Source organism: Rhinopithecus roxellana, chromosome 4, assembly GCF_007565055.1.
Source record: "Rhinopithecus roxellana isolate Shanxi Qingling chromosome 4, ASM756505v1, whole genome shotgun sequence".
Lineage (NCBI taxonomy): Eukaryota > Metazoa > Chordata > Mammalia > Primates > Cercopithecidae > Rhinopithecus > Rhinopithecus roxellana.
In genome coordinates this window covers 146701205-146725564 of record NC_044552.1, presented here as the reverse complement: position 1 = coordinate 146725564, position 24360 = coordinate 146701205, and the positions used below count along the sequence as shown (strand labels likewise).

Below are 24360 nucleotides of genomic sequence, written 5' to 3'. Positions count from 1 at the left end.
CAAATGTTCTCACTTATTTTCAGTAGCACCAATACTGTTTTTTCTTAGAATATTATAAAAAATAGGATTATCAAATTGAAAGGCAGAAATATGTTTATAATGAACTTCATATTTATGGCCATATTGATTTCAAGAGATTGAAATTATCTACAAAGCCACCAGCAATAGATGTGCATTCTACTTTCACCAAACTTCCTCACCATTGCATGTAATTGAAATTTTTTTTTCAGAGGCTTATTTAATGTAATATGATACTTAAGGTTGTCATTTTTATTTTAATGGTGACCATAATTATAATTATTCTCTCATTTAAAAGTTATTTTATTGTCTTTCACCTCTAATATAAAATGTGTCTACTCATATAATTTGACTACTTTTAGGTCCTAGTTTTTCTTATGAACTTAAATGACCCTTTATGTAATATACATTAAATTTTATGCTTTTTTTCTGTAAATTTGTTTTAACCATTTAACATATCTGGCATATATTTAGATCCATAGCATAAGGTGCGTATTCAAATAGTTCTGACCAATTCCAAATAATCCATAATACTATTTACTAAGTTTTCCTTCCTCACACATCTTTCTATAAGCTAGATTTATTACATTGTATTATCATATGTCTATTTCTGGGCTCACCATTTAGTTACATCGATCCACATATTTAAAATGGAACTTTTGTTCAGACTGCCAGTATGATGTGACTGGCATTGTGTGAGGTCGTTTTCATGTGCATTTTCACATGAACTTAGTGTGTGTGTGTTAGTTTTAATTATTGTTGTTTCATAGTATGTTCAAATCCATGGTAGAGCTAGATTCTACTCTTCATTTTCCTTTCTCAAACATTCATCAATATCTTCTTTTCTGCACAAGTATATGTGGGAAATTTTCACCCATTTTTTCCAGATTATATTATTTAATTAAGTGTAATATTTGCCCTCCATATTCAGTCACACTCAGAATATTCCCATTAGGAGTCTGATTAAAATTGAGTTGAATCACATATATATGCATCTTTTCAACATTTTGTTTTCCCGTGTTTAAAAAAATAGCATATTATTATGAATCTCTACATACTACGACATTTTAACTTTTATATTCAATAGACATTCACATTCTGCAAGTCTCCTGATTCTCTGTCTTTCCTCATTTCCATTAGACTTGCTTGGAAATACTTCATTCTTCATATCTAGCAATTAAATTGTGTTAATTCCTCACAAGGTTACCTGAATCACTTCCTTTACATGCCAGAAAATGCTGATTAAATAGAAGATGAGTACTTAAAATCCTATCTTAAAGTATCTTCATTTCCTTGATCAAAATGAAATTAAAACTGCGTGTAAACAATAACACCACCACAAAATAATACCCCATGTAACCATTCTATTCCTTAGAAGATTTACATGACAAAGCCCTGAGTTCCTTTAAAACACAGCTGAATGGTTTCGGTTAGCTAGAGCCCTCCTCCTTCCCCTCCACCCAGCATTGTCTCTATTTCTGCTGTCTGTGAAATAGTTTTGAATTCAAAGATAGAGAAAAAGTGCAGAAATATAAATCACTTAAAATTATAAATAAAATATGTTAAACCTAAGTTTGACTGAAAATAGTCTAAATTTTGTTGTGCATGTTAACTAAATCCACGTGTTATCTTCCTTGATTTCACAAAGCTAGGTACTCTCAAGGAATCTTATGGTTTACGTAACCGATATGGTACATGAAGAATTCTAGACACTGTACTGAAAGGGAAGAAAAGGACAAAAAGAAAAAATGGGAAGGAAAAAAAAGACCTGAATGTCTGTGTGTAAATAGGCAAATAAGGACTGAAACTGTTTGCCATCCACACTTTGAAAGTCACACTATGTGTCAAGTTTGTCAAGTTGAGTGAAAGAAGGAGTTATGTGCTTCTCCACTTTCCTGAAGAATCACGTAGAAAATGTGGCAAATATTTAATTTAAGCCTTATTTCCTGAAAGACTGCAAGATGCCCACAAATTTTCTTTCCCAGAGTTCAAAATAGCAAGCTGAGTGGGTGTAAGCACTTTAAGTGAAAAAAAAAAAAAAAAAAAAAGAAAGTAACTAAGGAAAAGGAAATCGTACTTTCTGCATCTTAGTATAAGTTTTTTTTTTAAGGCCATTTAAAGAGATATTAGTGATTAGGATCTGGTGGTTGTCTTGAATCAGAATACAAATACAGCCCTGGTGACCTCAGACAGAGCCCCCTGGCCACATTTAAACATGATTCATTCTGTGTAAAGATTAAACTGACAACATTGGAGTTACAGTAAGAGTGAGCCTTGTCTGCTACAACCAGATACCTAAATCACAACAGGAAACCACTTGCACGAAGGGAAAGCTGAATGTCTCTAGGGCCTCTATCCTTTCCCAAGAGAGGGACCTTCCTCAGCAGTGCTTTATAATATTTTCACATGTAGATGAGTCACCACGGGAGCTTGTTAAAAATATGGGTTCTGATTCCAAAAGTCTACGTGGAACCCCAGAGTTCCCAGGTGATGAGTTCGCTGGTCTACACTTTAAGAAGCAAGACTGTAGTCTGTAACAATAGTTTCCTAATAGCCAGACACCAGAAATCACCATCAACCAATTAAGAACACTTGCTAGGTACCTGTGCCAGTTGTTATAATAAAGCACATAACTTGTGACCTGAGCTAACACAGAAAAAAAACATGTTTTAAAAAAATAAAAGCTAAATGTATGAAAAAGTCTCTAAGGATAATAGGAGTTGAGAATAGGAAGAGTTTTGTAGGGACTAGAGTGGTCGCAAATGGCTTCATAGAGCAAGCTGGACGTGAGCAGCCCCAAGTTGAGGTAAGGGGTGGATGTGGAGAAAGAAAGAGCAGGCCACTACTAAGGGCAATTCTAGAAGGGAGAGCCGAGAGTTCCCACAAGAGAAAGCTACGGTGAGCCTGCTTTGTGGTTATAGATAATATCAGTGGAAGCTTTTAATCAGAATTCACTTTGAACCAGGTGAAAGGAAACTCTGGACTCGTTTAAAATTTGTCGGTTTGGAAATTATAATTCTATTCCAGGACAGGAAAGAATGGGTAGTTTTGCCTTAGTCTTATGCAAATTTTCTCCATTGGCAGCAGCAATAGTGTTATGAATGACATTTTAGGTTTGAGCCTGGAAGCACAAAATTACCATTTTTGTACATATATTTATGCATATGTATGCCTTTGGTTAACATATGTCTTTAATGATTAAGACTTTTAGAGCATTAGAATCATAACTTCTCACTACAATAGATTTAATAATCTTCTGTTACTTCGAGTACTTGCATTTTACTTTTATTATAAAAATAAACGCTTTTCTTCTCCTATAACATACTTTCAGATGGCACATACCCACACAACACCCTCAACTCCAGCAATATTCTTCCATTCTTCTCTTTCCTCCCACACTGGCTGACAATGGGAAGAAAACATATCCAGAAACAGAATGAAATTATTAATGAATTATACCTTACGTGGTTTTTTTTTTTAAATCTTAAAGAGTTTTTCCTACCAACCCACAATATGTTAGGTATTGCACAATGGATTCCACAGAAAAGCAACCGAGGATTCCACAGGTCAATACAAACATAAACATTCAATCTCTAAACTTTTTTTTTTTTTTTTAATGAAGAGAATTACAGAGCGATGAAGGTACCTGCAAGCTGCAAGAGGGAAGTATTTGAAAGAGAAACCTAATCTTTTAGCTCTCCTAAGTCAGGTCAGCAATCTCACTGAGTTCTATTTCCATCTTTTCGTCTTGGGAACTATCAGATTCGTCATCTTATTGTAAGCATTAAGAAATGCTATTTGGAAGACTTACAAATCTTATGTTTCATATTAATGTTAAATGCCATGACTATGGTTTAGCCACAGTTACTGTCCGAGGTATGTTCCTGTCCTACCAAACTTCACTATGCTTCCTGTTCTTAGTAAGGAAGTCAGAATTTAGGCAATGAATTATGGCAAAACTGCTATTTCAAAGCATCAAGGCTTGAATGTTACAAGATACCTGTATCACTGCAATTGGGCTGAACAAGATCCTAGTATTCAGGATGTACCAACAGAGTCACGTTCCCTCCCGTCGATCCAATTCACACACACATGCAAACACTCACTAGTGACAAGAAAAAAAATATTAATATGAGAATGCTAAATTACTGTCACCTATGAATGGTTGCAAAAACAATAAACAGATATGAATGGTTGCAAAAACAATAAACAGAATGCAAACAGGCACACCCTAGTGAGACTATGAAGTGTGTCTTCTACAAATCTCTTCCCCTTTCTATCCTGGTCCTGTTCAGGTGTCCTTGCCTAACCCAGTCATGGGGTCTTTGCAGGCTGCACACTGCATCTACTGCAGAAAAGAGCTGATAAGATTTTTCATGCTAGGTTGTCAAAAGTGTAATGTGTTCTCATTATGAAAAAATTTACATTATGAAAACAACAAAAACAAAAATCCTGGGACATCGTGAAACTTAACACAAAGAACTGTTGGTGAAGAGATATATTTGAGGGAGGGGTTTTGCAAGAATAGAAGCCAGACTTCCTCCTCTGTGGGAAACATTAGTAATCCTATTAAGGCACAGTGCAAGGTGTGTCATAGACACTAGAAGCAGATATGTTTTACTTTCAGTACGCTGAGGTATTCTTATTGGAATTGAAGTGGCTCTTCTGAAAACAATTAATCAACAATAAGTTCTCTCTCCCTCCCTCTCTCTCTTTCTCTCTTCAAAGTGTGTGTGTGTGTATATATATGTATGTCTTTTGACTAATTATAAGGCATAGTCCCATTTTTTCCTCCTTGGTACCTATCACTATAATCATCTGTGTTTATATGTCACCTGCTTTTAGAATTATACATGGATATCACCAGAAGTTACAGAGTTAAATTTGTAACAGCACAGACTTCTAACTATAAGTCTGGGACTATAGTGGAAACAAAGGTTCAGTTAAGGCAGATTTCCTGAGCCAGAATTGATGTCCTCACTAACCGGGCTGCCAGGCTTAGATCGAATGAAGGTCGATGCAGTGTCCCCAGAGGAAGCTGTTCAACTCGCCGGATCGGTTCCCCAGAGCCCTGCCAAGGAGGCTTTTCAGATTGACAGCTCCCTGGCAGAGCTGCTGTCTTCCCCAGGAAGAGAGGCCCTCCCCCGGACAACAGGCTGGGTGCAAACTTGTCTTCCGCAGACAGCAAAAGAGAGCACAGCAAAGCTAAGCGACTGGGGGCAGCCACTTGTGGCTGAGACAAAGGCAGGCTCCCCCTGCCGCAGGAGGATCACTAGGACTGTCAGGCTGTCGAAATGTATATTGCAGACAGGACATCCCTCCTGGCATCCAGTGTGAGTGAAGTCCAGGCCACGGCAACAACACAGCCTGGCCTGAGGACAGCCTGCACCACACATCAAAGCCAGAGGCCCTGGGAGGCTGGCCAGCCGCCAAAGACGCCTGAGAGCGGCAGGGGAGTGTGTTGCCTTAGGACAATAGCAAACTGGGACGTGGTAGAGTCTGTAAATTCCATGCACTGGGGAGGTCTTCTCAGAGATTTTACCCTCTCCTGTCAGGACTGTGATTTAATTTCCTTTGAAGAAAAAAAAAAGAAAAAAGAAAAGAATATACATTCCCAAACTTTCTGTCTGCAAAGGCAGACACCACAATGCAAGCTTAATGCACTCTGGTCCTTCCCAGCCAGTGGCCACTGTCTAACACAATACAGCTAAGTGAGATGTGACATTCTCCCAGTCCCCTTAATAGGATATTAAGTCTAAGGAGTAATTAAGATCATTTAAATGCATACATCATTGTTCCATTGCTACTATCCTCCCAGATATTTCCCATCAATTCTGTTTAATTAGAGTAGCACCACACATTAATTATAACCTGACAGTTTTATTGATTTCACAGGGCACATCATACAGTCCCATTTTAGGTACCAAGAACGTAAGGTGAGGCATGAACCTCTCAGTTACAAAGATGACTCAGCCTCTTGGGCTGATGAGGTTCTGGTTCTTCTGCCAGGAGAGGTTTACCCACTTGCTCAACAGAAATAGTTCAGGAATCATCTTAGGTCCTCACTTACTTCACAGCATTTTGCAAAACAACACATCGAAAACAAACTAAGGAAAAAAAAAAAACCTGTAAGAGTGTAAAAGAAATATCCATCTCCTTCTGTTCTGTGGTCTTAATCTGCAATTCTTAAGGACCAGGATGAGGTGCTGTGAAGCCTATGTAGGTAAAGCTGGCACCAAACAGAAATATGGTGAACTTCTGCCACTGAAGCGACTGGCCCCGCTTTGCGAAGCCATGCTGCAAACATGCTCATTAGAACAGAGAGGGTTGGTCAGTTTTCCTTTCAGAGGAAATGAATTTGAGTTGAGATCACTCAACTCTAATCCACCCTGTACCTCAGGGTTATACTCCCAGCAGCACATGCTCCATTAAGCCAGCAGTTTGTCATAGCCCAGCGTGTCATCCATAATGGCATGTCGGGGGCGGAATCACTTCCAACTCCTCGCTAATCTGGTGCAGGGAATGCCAGGGTACAGAGTTTTACTTGATTGCATAAAACACAGAGCTATTTTCAGCTTCCAAATCATCGTTCTGGCTCTTTCATCAGTCCTAAAGCCATATTATAACCCTTTAAAAATATCTTTTCTATTCAGTTTTCTCTTATTTTAACATAAGCAAACACTTAAAGTAATACCACTAAGTCTCCGAAATATGAAGCCATGAAATGTTAGAAAAAAAAAAAAGACTAAAAAGAGTTTAAGAGTTTTACACATATTTGTGATTTAAAATGGTCACTACTGCTATAGTAGTGCGCCTTGAGTTATCTCCAACTTCCTTATAAAAACCCTGGGCAATTAACACTTAGCAGGACTTCAGTGCCTGATGACAAAATCAATTTTGTTATAGTCACACTTTGAAAAATGACTTTGAAGAGTAATAATAAATAATGAAAATTAAACAACTGGTAACTGATATAGGAAGAACTTCAGCTATTTCTGTAATAATTCCACTGGGATTTGTGCTGAATATTATAAAAACAGGATGTTTTGTTTGTTGTTCTTCATGAAAGACTACCGAACCCGTATAAGACTCCAAAATATATCAAGACTACAAATCTATGTGAAGTCTACCAATATTTTAAAAAGCCAAATGGAATTTTTATTCATGTATTTAACATTTTTGCTCAATGTTAGATGACCTCAGGAAACATGTTTCTTATTTTTATGAAAGCCAAAAGGAAACACAGTTATATAACATAATTCTGCAATGGTTCAGCATCACAGTGCAGAGAACTTAATCCTAAATATAGGACTGTCACAAATGAGTCTTCACTGCTAAGACTTCTTATATTTAACATTAACAAAGGATTATCCCATGGTAACCAGATACCTGTTCCATTTAGTTAGGCTAATCCTAACAACATAAGGATTCTAATAACAGACTTTTTCTAATGGTAACGTCAATGAACTGTGATGAAGCTACTGCACCACGGATGAACTTAATATTAGTGGATTTAGAGGTAACTTTAAGTGGGTATGATTAGCACACAAATACAGTCTTATCTGTAGATGTGGGGTGGGGGGAGGTATCACTTCTGTAAATGAAATCATTATTTTTTACTGCTTAAGTAAATGAAAGCATTCATATCCTCTTTTCCTGACACACATAGCTGTATTTGGAAGTGTAGAAGAAATAGGGAGGAAGTATGTTTAGGCAACAATTGCACCTGAATATTTTCTTAAAGGCTGGGCATGGTAGCTCACATCTGTAATCTCGGCACTTTGGGAAACCAAGGTGGGAAGACTGTCTGAGTCCAGGAGATCAAGACCAGCCTGAGCAACGTAGTGAGACTCTGTCTCTAAAAAATAAAAATTTAAAAAACATTTAACTGGGCATGGTGCACCTGCAGTCCCAGCTACTCAGGTGGCCGAGGTGGAAGGACTGCTTGCATCCGGGAAGTATAGATTGCAGTGAGCTGTGATTGTGCCACTGCACTCCAGCCTGGGCAACAGATCCAGATGCTGTCTCAAAAAAAAAAAAAAAAAAAAATCTGAAACAAATAGTTGGGCTCTGCTCTGTCCATTCTGATGCTTCTGAAATAGCTGGAAAAGTCACCCAAATAACTGCTGCTGCCATTCCATGAACTGATCTCTATTTAATCAAGTGAAAGCAGCAGTTCAACCCCAAGTCTATGAAAGGAACTAGAGGCTTCTCTTTACTTCTGAGGTCCCAGAGACTACATCTAATCACTAAGACTGATCGTTTTATTTTCCATAAAAGCCTAAAAAGTATCTTTTTAATATCTAACCACTTATACACTTTTCTACCAGATGAAATATATTTTTTCCTATTTCAATATCTATAATTTGCTATTTATGTCATCTGTTAACCTATTCAACAATCATTTACCATGCACCTATCACACACCAGGCACTGGGCTGCATGCAAAGGTACACAAATGTGTTTTATGATCTTAAAGAATACCGGGCTTGGCAGAAGTAGGAAAAGTGCTGTGGTACAAATTACCATAGGGTCCATAGGAAAGAGGAGTAGTTATTAAGGAAGCTGTGAGAGTGGAGACACTTGAAGTGGATCTTCAGTAATCAGTAGACATTTGTGAGATGGAAAAGAGGAAAACCAAGTCTGAGAGGAAATATATTCGGTTTTAGAGCAAACTAAGTTTGAGGTGCCTTAGAAACAACTGGGTAGAAATGTCCAAGTAGACATTTGGATGTATAGATGTAGAATCCATGGCAATATGTGAACTGAAAAACTAGTATGGAAGACTATTAGCATCATTAGCAGCTAGAGTGATTCTTTTTTTTTTTTTTTCTTTTTTTGAGACGGAGTCTCGCTCTGTCACCCAGGCTGGAGTGCAGTGGCCGGATCTCAGCTCACTGCAAGTTCTGCCTCCCGGGTTCACGCCATTCTCCTGCCTCAGCCTCCCGAGTAGCTGGGACTACAGGTGCCTGCCAACTCGCCCAGCTAGTTTTTTGTATTTTTTAGTAGAGACGGGGTTTCACCATGTTAGCCAGGATGGTCTCGATCTCCTGACCTTGTGATCCGCCCGTCTTGGCCTCCCAAAGTGCTGGGATTACAGGCTTGAGCCACTGCGCCCGGCCTTTTTTTTTTTTTTTTTTTTTTTTTTTTGAGACAGGGTCTTGCTCTGTCACCCAGGCGGTAGTGCAGTGGCACGATCAAGGCTCACTGCAGCCTTGACCGCCCAGGCTTAAACCATCCTCCCGCCTCAGCCTCTTGAGTAGCTGGGACCACAGGTGTGTGCTGCCACACCTGGCTAATGTTTTTGCATTTTTTTGTAGAGACAGGGTTTCCCTATGTCGCCCAGGCTGGTCTCAAACTCCTGGGCTCAAGTGATCTGCCTGCCTTGGCCTCCCACAGTGCTGGGTTTACAGGTATGAGCCACCGTGTCTGGCCTAGAGTGGGCTAGGGCTTCTGTAAAACAGTCTGAAAAGCAACAGAGAGTAGCTTAAGGGTTGAACTTTGGGAAAAGCCTCAAAGACTAGAAAGTGTGTGAAGGGGTAGAGAACAGACAGGCCTACTAGGCCACAGCATCACAGAACCAAGTAGAGAAAAAATTAAATGATAAACAGAGTCAGACACAAATCAGGTCAAATAAGTCAAAGACCCAAAATAAGTCACTTAATTTCAAAATTCAGAAGTTAGAGATGTTCCTTGCGAAAGCAGGTGGTCAAAACTGTGGAACGGTCAAGACAGGTAAAGTAGTAGCTAGAAAAGCCATCAGGATTATTGGTTTTATTGTTTGTTTTCAAGATGGAAGGGACTGGAGCATATTTAAATTTTTCTAGTTGAGAGACCTTTAACAGCTATGGCCCTGAAAAAAAGTACAATGCCCTAACAATATTTTACTGGATTAAATTTTGGCCACAGTGGAGAGATAATTATGACTTGATTGTGTTAATATAAAACTTCAAATTCTTAGCAATTGACTACTAATGATGATTTAATGATCTGGGGAGTCTTTAATTGAAGGAATATGCTGTTCTTCTATCAGATAAATCAATAAGGAATCGCATAACACTGTGGAGACATGTTGAAAATGAAACTACTAAAAGGTAAACTTTGACCATATAATTTTCAAGCTGAACAAAGCTTTACGGATCATCCACTGAAATCCCTTATTGTGAAACTAGATTTAAAATCAATACAATAATAACAACTTCCACTGAAAAATATCAAAACTAAGTTTAAATTGTGCAAGACAGAAAATGATTACGATAAAGACTGCCCAAACTACTCTGTTTGAGAAACTGTTAAACATTTTATTCAGACATCTAGATGGGAGGGAATTCCTAAGTCTGGCAATTACAAGTTACCAGTAAGGCCACCGAGACAATTTCTGAAGAAGCTCCCTGAAAGAATTCTCAGGCTGCTCACTGGCTGCTCACACTCCTAGCACATAATGACTAACTTATCTTGCTTCAGCTGGCATCATACCTCACCGGGGTTCTCACCCTGAACACTGTCGCAGGACAAGAAAACAGTCACTTTGAAAACAGTAAACAAGAAACCCAGCTGAAAAATGTTAGTTTTACAGTCTTGTGGTTTGTGTTGTATGATCATAACGGAAAACCCAGTTTTATTCATGTGATGAAAAATTCAGGAAAAAAAACTGTTTCTTTATAACTTAGAAAATGACTTCTATAAGGTTAGTTTCTGGGAAATATACAAATAATAGAAGCACTTTCATATTCTTTCATAAGTTGAATTTAGAGTTTTCCAACTCCCTTAAGAGGTGAGAAGGAAAAGCAACAACAACAAGAGGAAGCAACTGTAGCTGGCCTGGAATCAATAAGTCCTGGTAATAGGATTTGGCTCGTAGCCAAGAGTGGGGTCCACCTGCTCTCACTGTGGTAAGACTCAGGGTTGAGGCTCTTTTATATACAGACACACACATATACCACAAGCATGATTTAGTTTCTCTATAAGATGTAGCAGATTGTTTTGGCAAACTAGACTCATTAAGCTGCTGTGATCTCCACAAAGAGGAATGTTAAAAGTTTGGGTTGACTATTGAAAGCTTTAAGGAAATGAAAGGTCTAGAAACGGTAATGGAGTTTGAAACAATCATCACAGAGAAAAATAAAAAATAAGCAACATTTACTGAGTATTTTCACATTTAATCTTTTATGAGGCAGGTACAATTATTACTCCAGCTTACAGAGGATCTGAGGTCCCAAAAAGTTCAGGAACTTGTCTATAGCCTCACCATAAGTGCTGGAGAGAGTTTTTTTTAATATTTTAAGCCTGACTCTGAAACATCCCTCTTGAAAATAGACACAGTGGCAATATAAAGAGATTCATGGGTTGAAGAAATCTAAATATCCTGCCATGACTGGCACCCAATTTTCAGTTCTAGTCATAATAATTCTGATCTGACAAAAGGATCACCATGCCAAAAGAATGTTTAATGTATCGAACCATTCCTGATTACTCACTATTTGAGCTGGTATGACAGAACCCCATGGTGGAAGAGTTTCAGTGGGGTTCACTCATGTCTTTATACAACAATGATATAATGCTTTCACACTTAGAACGAAGGTCATTGCTTTAAATTTGGCAACAAAATCAAAGTCTTTCTTATCTGGCTCAAGAGTATTATTTTACCCAGATCATTGTCCTAATTTACTTTGGCAATAAAAAGTGTTTATTACTATAAAGTTAGGCTAAAATTGATGGGTTTGGGAGACTTTACATACCATGTTCCACTAGGTTAATTTTGGAGGGCCTGCCATGCTTTCTATCTTTAGAAAGTATAGTCTATTTCTCCCTTCTTAAAACTACAGATTTCCCCCCAAAATTTAAAACTTCAATACATGATATTATTTTAAATTTTAACTTTATTATTGGGAAATGACTTTATTTAATTTTTCTATCAAGAAGTAGCATTCTGCTTTTTTTTTAAATAAAATGCTCACGATAAACTCTTTTTCCTCTCATTTATTCAATTATTCATTCAACAAACAATTGTGCATTCCCATAAGCCATGATACTTGTCTTCACGGAACTCAGGGGCTAGTGAAGATCAGACATTGAAAACAGAAGTTAATGTGTAGACCACAAAACAAAAGGCATGCTGTGTAATCAATTATATAACAATATTTGAGAAAGGCAGCACTCTTCTAAATTCTTTAAAACTTGGGAGCTAAGTATCCCTCCTATCATGATCTGAAATATAGAGTAATTCCTAAATCCACCACAGATACACTTCATTTCAACAACTCCCAGATGTCTCAGGACACCCTGAACCCAGTTTCAAAACTCATCAGCATAGATTTTTTTAAAGACTTCTCCAAAGAAGTCACTGGCCCACCACTGTCACATTCTAGCTTAGGTAGATTTATCACTTAATCTAATGAATCAATTTGTGCAGTTTGACAAATTTAGAGTAAGAGGGGAAAAATACATAAGATACTCAGAATTGGAAAACCCTTTAGGTCTTAGAGTCTTCTGTGTTGTATCCTTCTTAGTCTAAAACGATAAACATTCCTACCTTTGAAAAATTTGATATAAATGTTTGTCATTTGATGCAGAAAGTGAGGTATTTTTGTGCTTATCTTTGAATTACTCTAAACTCCTCTTAGTTTAATTGCATACTTGTACAACATATACCTCTTTTCTTACTTTTTCTAGAATCTGCTAAGATTCCAGTTATTTTCTTATTGACTTCCTTCAGTTGGTAGCTAGATCCATGGATCAAGGTATTTTTATTTTCCTCTCTTGGCAGACTAAGTTCATTTGGCACAGATTTGTAGACAATATCATGTCCAAAAGGAATCCAAGGAAATTACCAGATACCTATTTTTTTCCACATCAGAGAAGCAAACTCTAACTAATCCAGCTTGTCTGCCCTCTGAGCTTGGGGCTTAGTGTGAGAAGTTACACTCCCAGTAGAGGGGGGACTCTAAGCTGGCTATCCAGAGGGTCTTCCTGTGGTTTCCACAAGAACTCACTTGTAACAGGTGCTAGCACCTGTTCTTCTGGCTCCCAGAATAGTTCCTACTTAAAATGAATCATATTCTAACAGTTCACTTTTAAGCTTACTATTTGAAATTTGGAATGTGTTTCCCTCTAGAACCAGTGTCATAAATACTGGTTGGCATGCCAGGCCACCCTTCAAAAGCCTGTATAACCTGATTTAGAATTTGCCTAATGCAATGTAATAAGAGCGACATAGAACCTACCCGCCTTAGATGGCATAGCTTCTTGTCAAATAGTCACACTGAGAAATTGAGTCAATAGGATATGAAACTGCCTTTTCCTACAGGGACCATAAAAGTCTAAGTGAAACTCTAACGGGTAAATAACAAAGTAAGAATAGGAAGACACAGATGGGCCAGGGGCATCAGTAGGAAGAATCTCAGTAGTTCTTGTCTTTTGTCAGGGCAGCAGTGGTGATCCAGGTAGCAACAGGTAGTGGTCTCTGTTGCATTGGTAGCAACAGAGATGGCAGAAGAGTGGAGGAGAAAAGAGGGCAGGGAAAATAAGTGAATCAGAAGCTAGAGCAGCCTTTGAAAAGGGAGTGTCCTAGAATTGAGGGCAAGAGAATTGAGGAAGAGAAGGGAATTCCGACCACAAGTCAACCGGGGAATTCCCTGGTTGGGGTTGCCATTCACTCCGTCACTAACTGGAAATAATCACTGTTTAGTCACGTAATGTTCGGTCTTTGTTTCTTACTCTGGTTTCTTAAATTCAAGCTCTGTGTCGTTCATAAAAACCTGGTTCAGGCTGGTGGCTGTGCAATCCCCCTCAGATTTATTGTTAGTCTGTGGTGGTTCTCAATTAGGGTGATTCTGCCCCTTAAGGGACACTAGGCAATATCTGGGAGTTCTTTCTGGTTGCCAAGACTGGGAGTGGGAAGGGGTGTGCTATTGTACCCTGGTGGGTAGAGGCCAGGGATGCTGGTAAGTATTCTACAATGCACAGGATAGTTGCCCACAACAAAGACTTATCTGGCCCCAAGTGTCAAACCATGCTAGAGTTAAGAAAACCGGTAACATTATAACCCTGCTGCAGTAACTTTCTGGTACATGTTACTGTGCTCCTGGTGTTTAAGCAAGTGATTATAACAAAAATCCTGTAGACTGTTACTCAAACTTCATCGTGAAGATCTGCTCAACCAAGAGAAATTCTACAAAAAAACCCATAGTATTCTTCAGAATTACAAAGTGTGACATTTGTTTTTTAATTGAAGATGTCCAATCAAGACAGCCAAACTTTGGGAGGCTGGCAGAAACGGCATGGTATGAACTTAGTCACCTGAATGTAACTGAAGTTTTCCAGGGAAGGCACTGCACAAAATCCCCTGTGGATGTGAACCCTGCCACCAATGCCACATCCTGCTTCTCAAGCTTTTCCATAAACAGCAGTTGTATTCCTCCCCAAGCATCAAATGACAACCCAGGAACATGCACACGTTCCTGAAATGCTCGCAGCCACCCAGTATTAAAGCAATAATCTCCCCTCGGGAAAAGTCCTACTAGGCCAGATGTAGGAAAAAGAATGAAAGCAGGCACAGCTTTCAGGTCCACTCCACCACAAATGACTCCATGACCAGGGCAAGGAACGTTAAGTAATTTCTTTCTGGTCCTTTTTTTCCTCAACTAAAAGCAGAAAAAGTTTGGCTTAGTCATCTCCAACTTCACTTTCAGTTCTCACCATCATGCTGGTTTTCTTCCCAAAAGGTAAAGAGAAGGGAATCAGCTCCAAAGAAAGTAGGTAAGAGTGAGCCTGTGGAACCCTGCTTCCCTAAGGGTCCTAATCACATGGAGTGTCTGTGGGCTACAACAGATGAATCACCCACGTGGTAGTACACCCACAAGAGCAACTTTTCTAAACAAAGGCGAAAGTTGGCCCCAAGCTTGATAGGCGAAGCCTCCATTGAGCTGAATGAAGGCCACATGAGAAATGCTGACTGTGAGAATGAAGGACCAATCTTTGTGTGTGCACAGCAGGGAAAGGACTAATCATTCCACACTGGCCTCTTCTGCCACAATCTTCTGTACAGATAACCATCATCCCCAGAGCACCATCTTTTCATTAGGAAGGACAGAAGAAGAAGAGTACAGTACGTTTTAAACTGTCTCTGTATTATAACAAAAATCACAAACAAAAACAAAATGGGCACAAACAGTATGAATTTAAGGAGCCTTTAATTGTAATGGGCAAATACTTTATGTACTTATAACCATGTGGTAGAAACCCAAATTAGTTCTGGGGAACCTCTCAACTATACTGAATTATCTACTGAGAGAGGTTTTGTTCATGGATCTACAGTAAGAAAGGAATCTGTTTTCCTGAGTCTCCCTACTGAGTTTTCTATGCTGAGGTTCTGTTCATATGCTCAAGTGAGCCATTTAAAAGGAAGAGTGTCAAAGGTAGACTCAGGCTTTACCAGTATGAAAGTGTAAAATTATATTTGTATACACAGATTTCTAAAATCTGAGTATGCAAACTTATTAAAAATACATTATAGTGGAGGCATATATAAGAAGTGAAAGTAATAAAATGCATTTCTTATTACTGCCTTTTCAACATTATCACAACCTCACAGGGCTATGTTTTCCCAAATGAAACAACAGAATTTTAATGTGTCTGAAATTTGAGACCTTCTGATAAATTATGCTTGTTTGCTGGTTTTGTTGTTTTTCGGTTTGTTTGTTTTCAGTAAAGGCTTGCACTTTATAAAATATCTGTCTTCAGTATTTGACAGCACTTAACAACCATTATCTCATTACTTTTTACCACATCCTGGTAAGGGGGAAATGGCAGGTAACTGCATCACTCTTCACTAAAAAACAGACAGCAAGGGGTTAAAAAAAAAAAAAAAAAAAAAAAAAGGTCTCCCAGTTCCACCTACTGCATGCACCACTTTAACATCTAGGATTCTCCCCAAACCATTCTCACAGAAAACAGTGAAAAGAATCTCCTTTGACTCGCTTTGGTCACTGCCCCCAAGATACTGAAGACTCAAAGATACTGAAGACTTCAATGTACAGTACATTGGGGGTGAAACTAAAAGGCATATGCAAGAAGTTTACTCCCCTCTCACTGCAAATAATTCTAATATGACCGATGTGCTACAGAAATCAATAGCAGTAATGGCTACCTTTTCTGGAACTGCTTCAGCAGTCAGCTGGAGAGGGGGCCTTGCTAAGCCCAGGCACACTGCCTGGATCAAGCACTGAAAACAAGCTTCACAAAAGAGAAGCGTGAGTAATTTACTTATTAAAGAGATAACTGTAAAGTCTGATACAAACAGACAAGCGTAAAGCCTTCAATGCACAAACCAAATGCTTGGCTTGGAGACTATAAAATGCAATCATCAATGAAATCTAGGTTATATTACTCAACTTTCAAAAGTCTAATGCCCCTTTTTATCCTTAGAAAGATGACACAAAGAAATGACCTGTGAGGGAGAGTTCTGGTTAGCAGGGGCTCCCCAAAGACACTGAGCCCACAGCAGGAAGTGGAGGGGAAACCTCAGTGACTGGTCTGAGACCAACCTGGTCTTCCGTGTAAGGTACAATGCAGATAAAGGGGATTACTGTACTTCAAGTGGGTTCTAACGCATTCTACATTATTCAAAAGGACAAAAATCTAGTCAGGTGTTGCCCAAATGGTCTCCTCTGTGATCATTTTTCTCATGTTGTTCAGAAATGTAGTGGTGATAGTGCATTTGTGAGACTCTGTGGCCAGGAAACAACATCTCTGTAACCCCAATTTTAAAATCATGACTTCATCGTCACCAACCAGCAAATACCAAAAACAAAAAGGTAAAAACATCTAAAACACTGTTAGAAAATGAAGCTTGAGTTCATGAGCAAATTAGAAAAAAAAAAAAAAGTCATTTGCCATCAGATGTCTGTCAACTTAAAAAAAAAAATCCAAATAAAAAGAGAATTCAAACAGTTCTTCTACAATAAGCTATTGTATAGCCCCTAGATCTAAGTCATTCACAACTCCCGGAAATAACTGCATATTCGCCAAATGCTCTTATTTTGTATGTTCTCATGGGGTTTCAGGACTTGTGCAAATTGTTTTCCAAGCACCATCCGGCCATAATGACCAGGTTAGAACTGATAATTATGCCTGCCTGTCTATAGGTTTGTCAGCTAAAGAAATCCACAGACGGCTGCATCATGAGCAGAATTCTACTTCGGGTGCAGCTGTGCTGACCACACTGCATTAGAAAAACAACCCTCTTTGCAATAACCAGTTCTGGGCATCACTGGTTAAAAAAGACTAGTTTCCTGTTTTTCTCAAAAACTTCAGAGTGTGGGTGTTGCTATTTTTTACCCCACCCACACATTTTTCTTTTAATTGTTGAAGATTAGATGCTGTAAACACCTAATCATGAGCATTTTTTTATATTAAAACTCCGGGTTTAATTTGAGGTCAGATTTATTCTTTTCCAGAAGGGGACTCCCCTTTGTTAAGACTTGTGTGGCTTCTCCTGCGGGAGCAGGGAAGCCACGGGGCTGCAGACTGCTGTTTAGGAGGCGCTGGGGTCAGGTCTTGGGTGGGGAAACTTATCTGTGGCCCGGTGTTCCCCAGGCAGCTGTCCCCCACCATTGGCCTCCTGATGGCCTAGCTATGCATGGTCCCCGGCAGGGATGCTGCAGCTGACCAAGGGCAACAGGTGGTTGGGGGAAGACGGGCTATTTCCCCTAAAAGAGTATCTCAGCCCAGGCTTGGGAAACAGCCCTTACTGATGAAGGCCGGGTGACTAATAGTGACATAAAGTATCAAGATCCCAGACATATCATCTTATTTCTGTTTATACTATGCCATTTCTCTTCCTCACTTCGAAATGTTATTTCCTTTCTTTCAAGAGGAGTCTGAAGTATATGAAGGCAGTGCACATTCTAGCAGGGCTGCTCCTGGTGCCTGACCCCTCACTTCACTCTGGTCCCTCTGCAAATATCACTACCTCGTAGATCCCCCCTCTCCCCTACCTAATTAACACACAGGCATGAGTGCTGGGCAGGATCACAGATATCTGTCTCCCGCTCTCAGAGGACGCAGCACTGCTCTGTTCACTCCTATAGCCCCAGTGCCTTAAACAGTGCTTGGAAAATAGTGTTTGATTAATATTTCTTGAGAATAAATGACCCCCTCCCTCATCTGCTTTATCTTTTATCACACCTCCTCTCACCTGCTTATTTTATTTATTTATTTTTTATTTTTTATTTTTTTTATTTGAGATGGAGTTTCACTCTTGTTGCCCTGGCTGGAGTGCAATGACGCAATCTCGGCTCACTGCAACCTCCACCTCCTGCATTCAAGCGATTCTTCTGCCTGCCTCCCAAGTAGCTGGGATTACAGGTGCCCACCACCACGCCTGGATGATTTTTTTGTATTTTTAGTAGAGACAAGGTTTCACCATGTTGGCCAGTCTGGTCTCAAACTCCTGATCTCTAGTGATCCACCCACTTTGGCCTCCCAAAGTGCTGGGATTACAGGTATGAGCCACCCTGCCCAGCCCTCTCACCTGCTCTCTTGGGCACACCTCTCTGGAAACCCTCATCTACTATATGCAATTTGTTTACATCTGCCTTTTTTATAATCCATAAATTCGTGGAGCTTGAGTACTGGGCTCAGCACACCTGGCATATAACAAATGCTCAATAAACATCTGCTGGGTGTTATTAAATGAATAATTTGTGATTACCCACTTTGAAGCCAGGAACTAAGTAGATACGGTAGAAAAACATTCTGTCTTTGATTTTTTTTTAACCAATACTATAACTTTTGATCCGTACAAGAAAAGTCTGAGGTATTTCCTCAGCCAACAATATACGCTTAAAGGCAAAGCAGTAAGACTTAATCTAGGAGGCTCACTTGAGCCCAAGAGTTCGAGACCATCCTAGGCAACAAAGGGAGACTCCGTCTCTACAAAAAATTGAAAAATTTATGATGCCACATGCCTGTAGTCCCAGCCATTTGGGAGGCTGAGATGAGAGGACTGCTTCAGCCCAGGAGGTTGGGGCTGCAGTGAGCTATGATCCTGCCACTGCACTCCAGCCTGGGCAACACAGCAAGACCCTGTCTCAAAAAAAAAAAAAAAATCCACATAAGCTTGTCGAAACAAAGACTAAAAAAATAAAACCTTAAAAGAAAATGATAAATGAGGCAGGATGCGGTGGCTCACGTCAGTAATCCCAGCACTTTGGGAGGCCAAGGTGGGTGGATCACCTGAGGTTAGGAGTTCGAGACCAGCCTGGCCAATATGACGAAACCCTGTCTCTACTAAAAATAAAAAAATTAGCCAGGCATGGTGGTGTGCACCTGTAATCCCAGCTACTTGGGAGGCTGAGGCAGGAGAATCACTTGAACCCGGGAGACAGGTGTTGCAGTGAGCCGAGATCACAAAATTGCACTCCAGTCTGGGCAATAAGAGTGAAACTCCATCACAAAAAAAAAAAAGAAAAAAAGAAAGAAAGAAAGAAAAGAAAAGAAAAGAAAATGATAAATGAAATGTTTATTGCTGTACTGCTATGCAAGAAGTTGAAGTAATATCCTTTGAAAGTTCCTGAAAAGAAAGAATTCTAAGCAAAATCAAAATCTTCATTTTTGTTAAAGTACACAGTAGGCAAAGTGTTAAATCTTTTTTTCTCCTATAAGTTTTCCTTTTAAAGGAAAGGCAGAAATTCAGCAAAGATCTGTATCCCCTCAGACTTCCAACATTTTTCTGAACTGAAAAATGATATGAAAAAAGCCGAGCCACAATCACCCTTATATGTTATGTACATGCATTGACTTCATATCACTCCCACTCATGTTAAGAAGAATCCAGGTGATAAAAACTTAAATGAACTCCTGATGTGAGGAAAATATATGTATTTTTTTAATCACTTGTTTCAAGAATTTAAAAAAATTATCACTTTGGGAGGCCAAGGCGGGTGGATCATGAGGTCAGGAGATTGAGACCATCCTGGCTAACATGGTGAAACCCTGTCTGTATTAAAATACAAAAAATTAGCCAGGCATGGTGGCGGGCACCTGTAGTCCCAGCTACTCAGGAGGCTGAGGCAGGAGAATGGCATGAACCTGGGAGGCGGAGCTTGCAGTGAGCCACGATCGCGCCACTGCACTTCAGGCTGGGCAACAGAGCAAGACTCTGTCTCAAAAAAAAAAAAAATTATTAATATGTACATTCATACTATAAAGCTCTACAACAGTGGTCCCTAACCTTTTGGGCACCAGGGACTGGTTTCATGGAAGACAATTTTTCTATGGACTGGCGGCAGGTGGGGGGTTGGGATGACTTAAGCGTATTGAATGTATTGTGCATTTTATTACTATTATTAGCACATTGTAATAATGAAATAATTATACAACTCAGCATAGTATAGAATCCGTGGGAGCCCTGAGCTTGTTTTCCTGCAGGAAAACTAGATGTCCCATCTGGGGGTGATGGGAGACAGTGATAGATCATCATGCATTAGATTCTCTTTGGGCAAGTGACCTAGATCCCTGGCATGTGCAGTTCACAATAGGGTTCACGCTCCTATGAGAATCTCACGCCAGTGCTGATATGACAGGAGGTGGAGCTGAAGTGGTAATGCTCGCTCACCTCCGCTTACCTTCTGCTGTGCAGCCCAGTTCCTAACAGGCAACAGACCACTAGTGATCCGTGGCCTGGGTGCTGGGACCCCTGCTTTACAGGCTATCCATTGCTGCACAAATTTTATAGTAGTTTTATTCTGCACAAATTTTGCAACTTGTCTAAGCAATAGACTTTTTAAAATGAGAGAAAGCTTCTTTAATTCCCATGTTCCTTATTTAATGTTGGAAAAACTAAAAGAGAAAGAGAAATTAAGTCAACTATCATTTCACAGAAGACACACATCTATTTTCAAGGAAGTTAAAATCTACTTAGACAGTACACGAACATGCATACATCAGATAACAGAAACATCACAACAGAATGACATGCCAGCAAGTAACACCTGAAGACAATACTGTCAACATATTCGAATGCTGAGGCTCATTCACAAAGGAAAACACAGGCTAGAATAACAGACCTCTTTGGTTATGTATGTTTGTAAATAACATAATCATTGTCTTATATATTATTACCAAGTAGCAAAATCTTTCCCCATTCATTGATAGATCAATTGGAATGGCCTTCCCCCGTATGATTCATATATAAGACGAAATTTACTAATAATGAGAAGTTTTGACATAGGTACTAATGGCTTGAGATGAGTAAACCAGATTTTATATATGAAAAACATATTGTCCCCTCCCATGGAAACCAGAGCTATGAGGTAATAACATTGGAGGAACTATAAGCAACATGCCAGAGCAAAGAAGTAATTCTGTTACTTGAAGGTATCCTTGGATAAAATAGAATAGCACCATATACTAACAGAATTTATTTTAAACCCAAATGCACATTTTTCCCATCAGATTGTTGGTAAAAAGTAATTAGTATGAAATGGTAATGCCCCAAATTTAACATTCCAAAAGAATCTGTTTGGGCTTTCTTTCCAAATCATCACGTAAATGCCCTTAAAATTTGCCCTCTCCCTCCAAAGAATTTAATGTCATCTAAGTTCAAAGTTGTCAGTCCCACACTTTCAAATTATAAATAGATAAAACTCAGTGTATGGAACTTCTGTTTAGAAAAGAATTCCATTTCAAAGTGGGCTCCTAAGAAAGAAATGGTAGGTAAGCACACCAGTCCGGGTGGAAGCCTTACTAGAGATTAGAATTTGGTCCACCTACAAGAACAGCTGGCTATTCTGGACAGCTGCAGGATGATGGGGGAAATAGCTTGAGAGCTACTGATTGCTGTAATAATTAAAACCAACAACGACAAAGCGGCACGTGAAGTTTTATACTGTTAGTTAAATTTTTTTTCAGGGAAATTCAGGTTTATAAAGTTAGAGTGGCACATCAGCCCCAGCAATTTGTTAAGACTCTATTATCAATCTTTTATACTGGAATCTGTCAGCAGCCCTACATTCTCTTTTTACACTACAGAGAATAAACGCTAATACCCAAAATGTGTGTTTGACTAACATATTTACAAGAATAAAGCAAATTTATTGTACTAGATTACAGATGTGAAAGATAAGTGTCACTCCTTCAAACAATTTCTCCCAATTTCTCCTACCTTTGACAGTTTCAAAAATTGTGTATGCGTGTATATACATACACACACGTATATAGATACACGTACACAATTTTTGCATTTGCTACATTAGCAAGTCTATTATTATGTAATATATCTATTACATATGTAATATATAATTACATATAATAGGTTATATGTATTATATGTTATATAAAATGTAATATATTATATATTACATATATTATACATTGAATAAATTCTCTGTTCACAGCTCCATAATACACCATGAAATTTAATATGAAACCTCTTATAGCAAAACTATATGTTAAAACAAACTACCAATTATAGCAGTTTGGGTTACTTTAATGTAAATCCTAGATACAAACCAAATCTTTTGTATCTGCCTTGTCCAATGTTCCTGACATTAACACATTAAGACTGTTTTTATTTCAAAATCTCAGATCCTTTTGGAAATTACAAATTAACTTCTTTAAATTACTAATAGCTATTAACAATTACTATACAAAAAAAAATAGATTTTCTAAGATATTGCTTCCTGAAGAATCAAAGCATATAGGATAAAATATTACAAAATATTTCTAAAGATAGGACACAGCAAATATCAAGTTATGAATTTTTAAAGAGATTTTAATTGAGTTCTCAGAAAGAAAGAGGAAATAAAATAAGTTTAGAGAAGAGGTCAAATTCAATAGTAAATGTCATGCCAGGTTGAAAGTAAATGAAAAATACCAAAGTCTTCACAATACCTCACATCTACATTCATCTAACTATGCTTTTGCATATTGCGCATTTTGAGGTCCCTGCTCTGTATGAATCTCTTGAACAGAGACTAGGATCCCCCAAGGAATAAGACACACTTCTTTCTGTGGGAAAGTTCACATTCCAGTGAGCACTGATTCAAGGAATATTTGTAGTCCACAGGTCCCAAAAACACACTTATAAGCAAAATCTTTATTTAAATCTCATGCTTATTATTTTATATAATTTTTGTTCCATGTGGAGAAATGTTTATACTGCTGTAAACAAAGATCGTATTAAGAGGATATGTGTGTTAGCAATTTTCAAATTAAATGTGCATGATTTACCTTTGCCCCTACCATTGGAAAGACCAACCAGTAAGCAGTCAGGCCAGCAAAAGGGCTGTAGGGGGTGTCCTTTCTTTCCTCTCTGCTACCCTTGTTGAGTGTTTTACTCTTTTGTCTATCTCTCCCCCCTCAGTCCAGAAGCCTTGAACTAAAACCTGCTTTGGCTCGCTCTCTGTATTTCACCTCCTGCTCAACTCCCAGCCCCATCACCAGCAGCCTACAGGAGTGTCAGCTGGAGCCTGGAGGTCCCTTTAACCAAGAATTCTAGGAACAGCCTAGAAACAGAGGGTAAAGTGCTGCTCTCACAATAGCAGAAAGAGCTGTGTTCCTCAACATCACAGCTTATCACTCAGAATGAAGTTTTCCAAAGAAACTGACAACCACATTTTAACTTCTTAACTATTACTAATACTTCAAGTACACTACAGGTCAACTCAACTTTTATGACTTAGTGAAAAATAATAAATATTAATAAGAAAAATGTTTATACTTTGAGGATATTGTATATGCACACAGAGGAGCAAAGAAAACCAGAGTCCACACAAAACACTTGTTCACTCAATAATTTTTGAGCACCTAATAACTTCGAGGTATATACATTTGCTCTTATATATATAACTCAGTTAAATGCCTTTATTCTATTGCCTTTCTTTTTAAAGGATTGCTTCTGAGAATTAGAGACTTTAATTCCATTTATCCTCCAAAAAAATAAACACAGGGTAGGGAAAATTCACTACACAAATCTTTCACTCACATTGATGACACTAAATCATGTCCCTCAGAATTCTCCATTCCCTGAAAGTCCTAACCCTGTGAGGATTCATATAGCCAACCAATTCCATTACAAACTGCAGTGACCTCCCAAGGGGCTGAAACATCTATCCAAGTCATCAATTCTCATATAACAAAAGTTAACTATGTCTATATCTATGTCTATCTACCTACACGTGCTAGCACTTAGAATTCAAAAACAGATTTTCAAAAATAGTTTCTTCCAGCAAGAGATTTATTACAGACTAGTTTACTTGGCCACGTGAATTTTGTTTTTGTTTTTGTTGTGGTTGTTTTTTTATTCCTTAATAAGAAAATAAGTCTCTTGACAGCTACTAT

The 24360-nt window shown here is 38.7% G+C and overlaps 1 protein-coding gene across 7 annotated transcripts in view; it reads right to left on the bottom strand.

The window, feature by feature from the left end:
- Window positions 1-24360, bottom strand: part of HIVEP2 (HIVEP zinc finger 2) — a 197630-nt gene that overhangs the window by 89837 nt on the left and 83433 nt on the right. The window contains exon 1 of one of the 7 annotated variants that reach the window (XM_030928436.1): window positions 5004-5147. The exons of the other annotated variants lie outside the window; for them this stretch is intronic. The gene's annotated coding sequence lies outside the window, so the exon portion shown is untranslated. Of the gene's footprint in view, window positions 1-5003; window positions 5148-24360 lie in introns of those variants that run through there. 7 annotated transcript variants of the gene reach the window in all.